Here is a 10,105-nt window from a genome sequence, read left to right as displayed (position 1 = left end):
TTAGTCTGTTGACTGGGAGCACCACATCTCCATTTCTCTTTAATCCTTCTCCCTGTCACACAGCACATTTTCCCAACCAATTTCAGTGTTACCAAGGACCTTTCAATCACATTGACATATATTCAAAACATCTCACTAAAATTAATACATTCTGAATTTCCACCACCACATATTGAATATGTATTACCTTATGAAACCCCTTGAAACCTAGAGACCTGATAGACGGGGAATTGAGGGTGGGGAGAGAGAATGTCCCACTCTTTCCATAACTTTTTCTTAAGAAGCATCCTGTATGATAGGAATTTCAGTCTCATTCGTTAGTGATGAAGCATACAGTTCCAAACGAACTACATTGGCTCCCACACCCATCACTGAACAAAGTTCAAAGAACAGGCCTATTCTGCAGTGGCTCCCCATTTGTAGAATGTTCTCCCCAGGGAGATTTGGCCTGCACCTTCATTATATGCCTTTAAGCACCAGGTGAAAACATGGTACAGTGGTATCTCGGGTTAAGAACTTAATGCATTCTGGAGGTCCGTTCTTAACCTGAAACTGTTCTTTACCTGAGGTACCACTTTAGCTAATGGGGCCTCCCACTGCTGCCACTGCATGATTTCTGTCCTCATCCTGAAGCAAAGTTCTTAACCCGAGGTATTATTTCTGGGTTAACGGAGTCTGTAACCTGAAGCGTTTGTAACCTGAAGCGTTTGTAACCCGAGGTACCACTGTGCCTTCATTACATATATTTACTGTAGATGCCAGGCAAATTGTTTCTCTATTACCTGGCCTTTGGCTGATTAACTGTGGAATCATAGAATCATAGAGTTGGAAGGACTCTAAGCATCATCTAGTCCAACTCCACCCCAAAAAATGCAGGAATAAAGTATGCAGCTGTCACATATAGGAATTGAACCTAAAACAACCTGAAACACTAGGTATTATCAGCACCACACTCTAAACAAATGAGCAATCCAGGTACTAGGAATTGTGTGAGCTCCTTTGGCAATAGTTCACAGAATTCGGGGGGGGGGGCAAAATGTGTTTTTGAACTACCGTATATACACAGTATGTTACAGGGACCTAGGCTTAATGACTGGCTCACTTACTGTAGGGATAGAAAATGATCTCAGTTCCTGAGTGGGGCTATATGAAAGAATGAAGCATTTTAGTGTGTGTACCCATAAATACCGGTGTGAAGTGTGTGAACCTGTGCAGAATTGTCTTGAAACATGCACTACTAAAGAAGAAGCAGTACATACTGGGAAAGTTAGTGTGGTAACTTATTTATTTTTTAAGATAAAAATTGTTTGAGTCTCTGGTAGTAACAAGACTAAAACAGATTTACAGCGAGTGCTAACACCAAACTGCATTTGTCTCTTTTGTTTCAGTTGGACATGCATAAGGTGCTTAATATGGATTGGGCCCTAAAGGCAGGGCACTCATCTATGATGCCAGGGATTCATCACCCAAAGACTCGGGGAGCCTTCAAGGCAGCTTGGGAAAAACACCACAAACATTTTTGAAAATGAAGAGTTGAAAATAAAACAAAAGCGAGCAAAGAGAAACGACCAATGCATTTTCCATCTAAGGGCTCAAAGATAAGGGAAACAGTGTAGGAAGATGGATGGTCTCAGGCAACGCTTGTAGAAAACATAACAAAACAAATCTTCAGATAATACAGATATGAAATGATGTGTAGCATAATAAAGTGGGGAGGGGGAACCAATGTTTAATGTAAGAGGATTGTATATCTTGGCCTGGTCGCTTCTTAAACTACCCTTAGAGAACGTACACTTCAGATTGCATTCTCCTCTCAGTGACAAGAACACCACTAATTCCAAATCAAATGCTATCACTGCAAATGAAAGAGAGGAAGGCATGTAGTCTTTTATGGCCTCAGAGAGCACATTAGTTAGGTGTGGGAGTGATGAATGCATACTGCTGAGAACCACCATAGTATTTTAGGTGTCATGTTAATCTTTTTAGGACTTGTAAGGGTGATACATTTTCATGCTGCATTGTGGTATATGTTGTGCTTCTGCAAAGCTGGCATCAGCAACCAGAATCCTTGGACAGCTGTTAGGGGCCTCAGGGGGGCTAGGTTCCAGATTTTTCTCATATTCTCATGCTCTCATGGAATTGTTGTGAGGGTCAAAAGGGTGGGATAACCATGTGACCACTTGGCGCTCCTTTCAGGAAAGGTAGGACATAAATATCATGAATCACTCATGTAATCTGCTGTTTAATCCTTACCCAGGACACTGAATTGGAATCACTGTGGAAAAATCATATGCAAGGAATCAGTCTTTTTGGTATAGCTGCATTCATGTTGTGAAACTCCCTTTGTATTGCCATTAGGCAGGTGACTTTGCTGTACAGTACTGCTTTAGATGCCTGCTAAAAGCTTTTGTTGTTGTTGTTTTAGTAAGCCTACCCAGACATAAAAAATCATTAAGCATGCTTATCTTCACATTCTGTTAATTTGATTTGCATTTTTTATATTAAATTTTTTTTTACTTGTTTAAGTCTTCTTCTTTTATCATTTTAAAAATAAATATTGTACACTATTTCATGTAAACTGCTAGTAGAGCTTTTTCTACTTTGAATCAGTGGTCTATAAATTTTGTTAAATAAATAAAGAGGCAATATACCCCTGAGTACACACAATAGGGGGAAAAATAGCAGGAGAACACTGGAATGCCTTCGTGTACTGCTTCTAAGATCCCAGAGACATTTGAAAGGCTAATGTTGTGAATAATCAGAATACACCAGTTGTTATGTTTCTGCTAAATTATATTGCACATATCCCCAGGGGGTGTTGTTAGGAAGTGCCCTACAGGCTCAAGCCATGGGAATCACAGATTTCCTGCCTTTTCCCTATCCCCCACCCCAGCTTACCGTACTTTTATTTTACTTTGCTTGTAGGGCAGCTGGGTGTTCTGCAAAGTGCAGTACCCATGAAACTCCACCCACCCTCTTAATCTGCCCAGAGGCAAATTATGAAAATGTATGACCCTACCAATACAGGAGAAGAGCTCAGAGGCAAATTAAGCTCTGAAGGGAACAGCCACAGCCAAAGTTTGTGTCCCTCCTCACTACCCTAAAAGGCAATCTCAATTTATATCTGTATATATAAATAAATAGCATATGTGTTTTAGTTTTAATTTTTGCAGATTTGCATATTGGCCTGTGGCGCTCCAGCTTGCCGCTCGCATAAACCCCCTTCCCTTGCTGTCTCCCACATGCTTGATGAAATTCAGACTGGAAGTTTTGTGGGTCAATATCTGACTTTCTCTCTCTTTTGCTTCTGTTAGTCTATTAAAAAACAAACTATGAACACAATGTATACAGTATCTGTATACAATGTGTTCAGGTACTCGCTCCGACAAGAGACAGTGATGGTAACCAACTTAGATGGCTTTAAAAGGATTGCACAAGGTCATTGAGAAAGCTATCAATGACTTCTAGCCATGTTCTGCCACAAGTCACAAGAAGGGAATGTTCTTCTGCTTGGGTACAGTTTGAGAGTTTCCCACAGGAAAGTTTAATAAGACAGGTTCCAACCTATATACTAGGTACAGAAATACTACATACTAACAAAAAGGGTTGTTTCTCAGCACAAATATGTCAGTTGGGTGGGTTCTCATTAGTACTGACTGTGCAGCCAGTGTGTGTTTAAGGGGAAGCGATCAGTGAGCACATTGTCGTGTGGGAGCATGACCAGCAGGCGTATTCCTATTCGTGTGTGAAGGCGGCAGTTTGAACACCCTCATGTTGTAGGCTTCTAGGTTTGGACAGGATTCAGTAGATGCCAGCATTTTGACACCAGTCGTGACAGCAAGAATCTGTTACCTACTTTTAATGCAACCTGGTGCAGCAGAGCTGTCTAGTTGAACACGCAGAGAGGAAATTGCTCTTCCTACAGATGAGGTAAAAAGCAACTTGGAATCGAAGACACTTCCGAGGCTTGCCATAAATCAAAGACTGGGCTAGTTAAATAAATCTCCAGTCTCTCAAATTAATTAGGTGGGCGGGATTCCTTAAAACACACACACAATATCACAGTGGTGGTGTTAAAAACTTATTGAGTAGTCTTCTCAGCCGGCTAGCGCACTCCGTGCATATTGTTTCTTTGGAGGTTTGTTAACTTCTCTCTCCTGCCTGTCTAATATTTCAAGCCAGATGGGGAGATTCCTTCAAAATTCACGGAGGGCTGCCGCACCAGAAGTAATAACCCACGATGCACGGGGAAGCTCGATCTTTCGCTCACAAAGTCTGCAATCCCAATACTGTATACATACTTACCTAGGGAACAAGTCCGGCTGAGCTTCGGCGGGGCTTAGTTTGCATAGGATTGCGCTGCGAGCGATCCTGTGCCCAGAAGCGCGCAGCCCACCTGAAAGCAAGCCCCACCGAGCTCCCAGGTTAAATCGCGCGCGCGCGCACACACACACACACACCCTGCTACGTGGGAAGCTCCGGGAATCTTTGCCAAAGAACTGTCTCCCATCCACGGCTCGCTGCTGGGAGTTTCCCGGGGCGGCTGCCTGAGAACTCCGAGCCGCTTCCTCAGCCTCCTCCCAAGAACGCGCTCATTGGCCGAAGCAAGAGAAGCCTGGGACCAATGGGGAAGCCGCCTGGAAAGCGGCGTTCCTCCCCTGTTCTCAAGTGGAAGCCGCGACCGCAGCATCCCGTCCCCGCTGCTTGGAAGGGAAAGGCGAAGGGGCCACTGACTGGGGAGGGGGGGTGGTCTCGCCTGGCAGGCGCTTCTCTTCCCCGAGGGTGCCTCAGCCCAGGCCATTCCCGCTGAGGGGAAGGCAAAGCAAGCCGCCGCTGCGAGAGGGGCAAAGCTGGCCAGGTTTCCTCTCCTGCTGAAGTCGTAGTCTGCCTGCCTGCCTGCCTCTCCTCTTCCCCGGGGACTGAGGGGAGCCAACTGGGGTTGGAGGCAGCTGAGGAGGCGACCCTGGCTGGCCCTCGCCTGGGAAGGGAGAAGCCTCGGGGCGGGGTGGGCGGAGAGACGCGGCGCCAAGGAGCGAGCCGGCAAGTTGTGCCTGGGTGCGCGGAGGTCTATGTCTCGCGAGGAGCCGCAGAAGGTCACCGCCAAGTGGAGGAGGCACCATGGTCCTGGAGCGCATCTTCAGGTAATGGAGACCACGGGTAGGGGAGGGGGCTGGGCTGGGCTGGGCTGAGGGGAAGAAAGAAAGAAACAACCAGGTGTGGCTGCGCTGGTCCCTCTCTGAGGAAACCGGGCGGGAAACTCTCAACTTCTGACCCCGGATTCTCCCCTCCCTTTTTACCTCAAAGCGCAAAAGTTCTGTGACGGCGCCTGCTGCTTTGCGCCCCTTGAAATGTGGAAGAAATATTTTTCCTCTTTCCCTCAGAGAGACCACGGGCTGGGCTGCTTGTGGCCTCAGCTACTTTTTGGAGAGTTATGCCGGAATGGCTCGTTATTTCTCTGTTTTAAAGGTTAGGGGTTTTGTCGGCATTAACCCTTTTCTGGTTGAGGCATAGCTTAATGAGGCTTTCAGAGACCAGAAAAAGAGAAACCTCGCTGTGTTCTCTTTTACAGCTTGTGATTTTATTTATTTTTTTAAAAAAATCCAACAATTAGCTCGCCTAACATCTGTCTTTCTCCTGTGGTACCCAAGCAAGTCTTATTCTTAGATATTTTTTTTGTGAGACATTGTTGCCCTCTAGTGTTTTGGGACGCCGAAAGCTGCTTCCTTGTTGTGAGCCTCAAATAGGAATTTTTAATTGCAAAGTACTTAATATTGTCACACGTATTATTGCAAAACAGTTCTGAACAGAGAGCCATGCACGAGGTGGTTCTTAAAGATTCAAATGTCAGCAGTTTTCTGAATTCAAAAAAGGTAAGCATTTGTTTGGAAGTTATTGCTGAGTGTTTTGCACCAAGGATTAAAGCACAAGAATGAGAAATGGCTTGGTATTCAAGTTTGTGGGATATTTATCGTAAATATAAAATCTCTTTAGCTGATTGCAGAAGAAAACAGGTGTAGGCTTTTTTTTCATCCGTGTTTTTAGCCCAAACTTTGTACAATGGCCATAATATTTTATCAAATTAATATTAACTAAAATACATAGAAGAAAGGAGAATGGATGTACAATATACAATCTCTTAATCTCACTGTGTTTCAGCATCTGTATTTGTAAAAGAGTGGGATGGATTGTGCAGATATCATGATATTGTTGACAACTGGATGCTAGCTGGTTTGGAATAATTGGAAACAGAACTGTATACTGAAGGCAGAACAGTAAATAGAATGCTATATTAAAGACAGGGTAGTAATTTGAAAGTATATTTATTGAACAAAATAAATTGAAAAAATACATTTCAGCGTACTGTGCTTGTAAAACAAATGTTACCTTATTAACAGATTGTAAGGGAGATAATGCAGAATAAACAACACAATATAATTATGCCTTTCATACAGGTCCATCCATAGCTGAAGTACCATATAGGCTGACATAGTTTGCAATCCTCTGTGTGCTTACTCCCAAGCAACTCCCAATGAGTTCCGTGGCACTTCTTTCTGAATAAACATGTATTGGACTGATGTGGGATAGTACCATTAACTCAAGTGGGACAAAGGCCCATTCTTCTTGCTCAACCAGCATATATATATATATATATATATATATATATATATATATGGAGTGTACAGCATGCTGTTACCTCAGTGCAGCATCACAAACTCAGAAATGTGTCATCTTAAGTTACTACAATTTCAGGAATAGCCTGGTATTGCAGGCAGCTACATTAATGCAAGGGTTTAGGAGTGAGGGACCAATTAAATTAAGGCCATTTACCTGGTTAGGACCTTACCAAGTTCAAAATCAGGTTAGCCAAGACAGCAACAAGCTGAACATATCAAAGATTTATTATAAGCTGATTTCTGCTTGCTGAAATCCAGCCCAGTAGACTAAATTGTTGTGAAGTGAAGTGTGCTGTGGTTCACAGAAGGTTGTGTTTGGGTATCAAAATTTGCATTCTGCTCTGGGCAAGTTGGTGTTGCTTAGCTAAATCTACCTTGCTGGTTAGGTGTATGCTTTTTTTGCATAAATTAGATGTTGGCCTCAATCATAGATCCTATGTAACTTTTAGATATGGGAGAGACATTTGCATTTCCCGAAACAGTACAAGACATGAAATACATCTATCCTTTAAAATCTTCACACCTACAAACTTTGTGGCACAATTTTTCCAACCAAAATGTGCTGTAGAAAAATGTGTATGTTAGGTGAAAGTGTCCATGAAATGCATGTTAGTGAAAAGTGCATTATATTAGGAAGGGTTGCTTTTAAAATGTGTGCATTTTGCAAAAACTGCACACAAAATATGTGCATTAGGAGAAATGCATACAAAAACGCTGATGCTGGGTTTTTTGGTAAAGTACTCAAAAAAATTGAAATTGATACATAAATGTAATTTAAGATTCAAAACATGAGAAGCTAAAACTGAAATTGGCAGATTTGTTTATCCTTGCTTACTACTGCAAGTGTCTTTCCAAGCAAGCAGATGTTCAGAGCTACCAGCCTTGAGAGAAATGTTCTATGTGCATATCTGGGAGCTGGATATGATGAAGTCCCTGCCTTTTGAACAACATACCTAGAATGCTATCCACTTGCTGGATGAGAATAAATAGTTGTATGCTACTTGTGTGGTGGAAAAAAGCTACAGAAATAATATTACCCCAGATGCATAGCTATTGGTGTTTTGTAAATCTGTGAAACCTTCATGTCTTCATACTTTTATTTGGTAAGTCATTGTGATTGTAAGTATTTTAAGCAAAAAATAAAATAAAATTAAGGAACAAATCTATACTTTCAAAACATTAATTTATCAAAAAATTAAGAGCATGACATTTATGCTAAATGCAGTTTTTCATATTCTTTAGTATGTTGTATATTTTTTCCATTTAAAAATGCAGTTTTCTAAAAGCTCTTTTTCAGTCAGTCGCTTTGCAGTCAGTGGAAGAACTGAGCATTTTGTTTAAGCATTTCTCCTTTTGAAATCAATTGGACTTAAAAGTGTTTTGGTAGGATCATGACCTAAAAGTTGCCACATATCCTTACTACCGTGACATGCATTAAAATATAAATTATTTGTTCATTCTATTAGTTACATTTCTGTGTTGCAGTTCCAAAGGAGCTCAGGGTAGTGTACAACATAATCAGATAAAACAGCCAATGCTCACGATAGATTAAAAATATAGAACAAGAATAATAATAAGAACAACAATCACAGTAGCTAATTTTCATAATACAGCATAAAAATGTTATCAACTGTTAGACACTAGATCATCTCCATCCCCTAAATCAGTGATAGCTAACATGGTGCTTGCCAGATGTTGGACTCGAATTTTGATAAGCTCCAAGCAACATGGTCAGTGATTCGAAACAGCATCTGGAGGGCTTCACATTGGCTCTCCTTGCCCTAAATATTCAGGTGAACGAAAGTATCTTGAGTTGAAACTGGAATGTTGATGGTGAGGGGGAAACGTGTAATTCTAGGGGAAGGGAATTCCACAGTTGAGTGCCACAGCAGAGAAGGCCCTGCCCTACCTGACTGTACAATTGTGTCATTTTCTTCTTAAATTACAAAGATTTTGACTTCAACACTAGCATCTTAAAGTTGATCTACATTGTATGCTTACTGGCTTTTTAACTGTCTGCCTAAAAACGGTATTTATGTTTGCTGTAGTTGTATAATGTGGCTTTCAATATCTGTGTGCGTTGACTTGGAAAATATTTGTAGTGTTCCAGATTTTATTTATTTTGCAATTGAATAATATATTTCTATTGCTCAAAGGTGGATAATATGTCAGGCTGGTAATACCAGTGTTTTTCCAGGGACAAAGGGATCAACAAGAAAGAGATAGTTGTTTCACTGAGGACTGAAAAATCTTGCATTTTTTATGATAACATGACCTATCCACAGTAAATGTCTGTGGATTTGATTCTGTGCAAATCGGGGGGGGGGGGGGGAGGATGTGGTCTAATTTCTAAACTTATATTTTTGTTTTTGTTTCTTTAAAAAATCTAAATGCTGAAATAAATCATTTATTCCTAATACAGTAGAGAATTTTTCTGTCACATTTTAAAGCCTAAATTTACAACAAGACAACAAATTTAAAGCGGTATTCTCAGAAGATTGTAGAACATAGAGGCACACTCCTATGGATATCTTATCCTTGTTACAAACATCCTATGGCAGCTTCCTTGTTTCAAAAAGAGTTCTTTTGAAGAATTGTTAACATTGTCACAAAATGTAACAGTGCACAGTGGTTCCTACTTTTAAATTGATGTAAAAAGTTTCATTGTGGTTTGAGTCAAGCAACTTTTCTGGCTTGTGTAAAAGCTTTGTTGTAGGTGGTGGTGTTTTAAAAGCATTGCCTTTTTAGAGTTGTTGCACATAACACTCTTGATCCATTAAGCATGAAGAATCAAGTCTGGGCTGCTTAATTTTATGCTGTTTATCTCCAACACATCTCTTCTCTAATGTAAAGCCCTACTTCCATCACAGAATTCAGTTATGCTTAATATTCTTGCATAGGTATCACTATTTCCCATGACTGAGTATTGATCAAGGTTCGCATGGGTTTCAGATCACAAGTTAATATCAATCTTTGGTTAACAACAATTATGATGACAATCAGTGCTGTTATAATGGCTACCTATGGTTAAGAATGGTTCTGACATAAGTCTGAAACGTGGTTAACACTAGTGGGAGGAAGAACCATAGGTTTACATGGAATATCACAGGATTGTGGTGGCTGTTTCTACCAAGCAAATGTTTTCATGCCTTTGGGGCCTCATGGGAGTTGTTGCCCAATGACATCTAGAGATCCACAGTTCCTGTCCTTGATTTATAGGTGATACCTTTCTATAGAAGCCTTTAACGAAGGAACTATAGTAAGAGATAAATAATTTCTTAATTGTAGTTGTATGCAATGGTCTCCAGAAATAATAGCAAACCCCTCACTTTGTGTGCTGATTATTCCCTTCTGTTTTTTTATATACTATAGGCATCCAAATTCCAATTTTCTACCTTACTTAGATGCATAAATTCCACTGCGTCTGTGTT

Source organism: Podarcis gaigeae (genome assembly GCF_964106915.1).
Source record: "Podarcis gaigeae genome assembly, chromosome: 9".
NCBI classification, from domain to species: domain Eukaryota; kingdom Metazoa; phylum Chordata; class Lepidosauria; order Squamata; family Lacertidae; genus Podarcis; species Podarcis gaigeae.
This window is presented reverse-complemented; position numbering follows the sequence as displayed.